General features: G+C 42.4%; 1 pseudogene; it reads right to left on the bottom strand.

Moving 5' to 3' along the window:
• Positions 1 to 336: 336 nt before the first annotated feature.
• LOC122228165 lies at positions 337 to 689 on the bottom strand (annotated as a pseudogene).
• Positions 690 to 2,746: the final 2,057 nt, after the last annotated feature.

The raw sequence follows: 2,746 nt of genomic DNA, 5'->3' as shown, positions 1-2,746 counted from the left end.
GGAAAGGAAGAAACAAATAGAGATGTTTAAAGGAGGGAGTGTGTCAGTTAAGAGTGTGATTCAGGGCTCCAGAAGATCTGGTTCAAGTTTTGCTTCTCAGATGCTTCTTCTTCACTGCGTGACCTTGGGCAAATATATGTTATTCGGTGCCTCTATAAGCCTCAGTTTCCTTACCTATACAATGAATATGAATAGTGCACCATCACATTAAATGGTTATAAGGATTAAAGAAAAAAAGTCACATAAAGTTCTTAGCACAATGTTATAAAACTAGTTAAGAATGTATTTTCTTTTTTGCCCATTAACGCATTGTATTTGCACATATGTATTATATCTCTAGAAAAAGAATCCCAACGTTTTTCCTCCTGTGTGTTTTTGTCTTACTTTTCCATGGTCTGTGATGCCAGCTGAGGGTGTCAGTACAATGAAACCAAACTGGCAGGACAGGAGCAGATTATTCTGCCATTTTTCTAGATCTTCGACTTGTTCATCCAATCTAGGACTGATCACTCCACATTTGTTTAACCTGGCTGTGAGGCTCACAACAATATTCCCAGCTTTGTGATCATCAATCACCATACTTCATCATCATAGTTAGAAACCGGACGATGGCCTAATAAGAAAGTGACATTACCTCTGTTTTCAGCATTGTTAATGCTCTTGAGAACATCTGCTAGGACATTCATGTGCACCACTATTGTGGCATGGAAAGATGGCAGAGAGAGCAAAAGAATGCATGTTATTACTAAAAGTACAGTCCTTAGCAACAGCAGTGATCGTGAAGAGTGGAAGAATCAACGGGACCAGATGCCTAATTGAGTATGAGTAAAAGGAAAGGGGTCACTGATGACAGGTTTTGAACTTGGGTTACTGCAAGTGAGACCACAGAAGCCAGGAAGTCGAGAGGGGGAGCTGAAAATGACCAGGAGGCTGGTTTTTGCCATGTGGAATGGAGGAGGTGGCCCTGCCCTCTGGCACCAAGGAGGAGACAGCCCCATCTCCTGAGCCTGCCCTCTGGGCCTCTGAACTGCCTTTGGGGCATTCGTCCCTATCTTGAACATGAACACATGTTCATTGTGGGATAGGTCTGTCACCCCATTTCCTGCCAGTAGAATCCCAGAAGTCTGACAGCATTCTTTCATTTTGTCCTGACTTTGTCCCCTTCAGACCAGGCTGGCACTATTTCTACTGAGATGGGTGTTTAGATCCACAAGTCACATGCCTAATCTCTGTGGCAAATGGTTATCCAGTGGCACTCTTGGAGTTGTCTCCAGAGCATGCTGTCATGTTTTTACAACATGGATCGGCTGAGTATTTTCCAAATCTTCGAGTTCTGGTTCCTTTTTGCTTCTTCAATTTATCTCTCTCCTCTTGCATCTTCCTATAAGCAGCAAGGAGAAACCAAGCTGTGCCTTCAACACTTTGCTTAGAAATCTCTTCAACTAAATATCCAAGTTCATCACTTTTAAGTTGTACTTTCCATTCCAGGGATCACAATCCAGCCAAGTGCTCTGCCACTTTCTAGCAAGGACCGACTTTCCTCTAGTTTCTAATACCATGCTCCACGTTTCCACAGTGAGCATTCATCTTTCTTTCTTTCTTCTTCTTTTTTTTTAATGTTTATTTATGTTTGAAAGAGAGAGAGAGAGCGAGAGCGCACAAGCCAGGGAAGGGCAGAGAGAGAGAGAGAGAGAGAGACAGAGAATCCAAAGCAGTCTCCAGGCTCTGGGTTGTCAGCACAGAGCCCGATGCAGGGCTCGAACTCAAGAACTGTGAGATCATGTCCTGAGCTGAAGTTGGACTCTTAACTGATTGAACCACCCAGGTGCCCCAAGCATTCATGTTTCTAGCAACATTCTTTTCAAGGCCATTAAGGCATTTTTGTCTTCTGCACCTAAAAACTTTTTCAGCTTCTACTTATCCTATTCCAAAGTACTTCCATGCTTCTAACTGTTTGTTACAGCAGCACCCCACTGCCCAATACTACAATCTATGTTCATTTGTTGGGACTGCCATAACAAAGTCCCACAAACAGCATGGCTTAAACAACACAAATTTATTGTGTCACAGTTCTGAGGTTGAGAAATGCAGGGTTGGCTCCTTCAGGGCTGTAAGGAAAGGGGTTGCTCCAAGCCTTTCTCTGTGGCCACAGGTCATCATGTTCTCTCTGTGAAGAACCATATTCTCTCTCTTCCCGTGGTATCTTCTCTATGTGACACCTCTCCTTGCATCCAAATTTCTCCTTTTTATATGGGCACACATCAAATTGGATTAGGACCCACTCTAATGACATCATCTTAACTTCATTCATTCTGTTAAAACCCTATCTCCAAATAAGGTCTTATTCTGAGGTACTGCGGGTTAGGACTCCATCATCTTCTTTTGAGGGACACAATTCAACCCATAACAGTTAAATTGTGAGGGTTGATCAAGGGGTTTATAACCAAATTATGCACTTGCGGATTTTCTAAATTAGTCTTGTGCTTTCAGAGGATTACGGTTTTTGACATTTCTTATCTGTTTTGATGAGAGTCTCCAACTCTAGGAGAAAGCAGGCAAAGAGATAACATTATGCCTTTTGTTGATGATAGTAGCTTCACAGGGAGGGTGATGAGAGGAGAGCAACAAAATGGTAAAACTGATTCATTTTCCAGCTTTGCCATATATGGGTCTTCTGGCTCCTAACAAAATGAACTTCCCGTGATGAACTGATTTTCCATTTTAGTGTTTTCTCTGCCAGAGTAGA

The sequence above is a fragment of the Panthera leo genome, chromosome C1 (genome assembly GCF_018350215.1).
Source record: "Panthera leo isolate Ple1 chromosome C1, P.leo_Ple1_pat1.1, whole genome shotgun sequence".
In the NCBI taxonomy this organism is placed as follows: domain Eukaryota; kingdom Metazoa; phylum Chordata; class Mammalia; order Carnivora; family Felidae; genus Panthera; species Panthera leo.
This window is presented reverse-complemented; position numbering and strand designations above follow the sequence as displayed.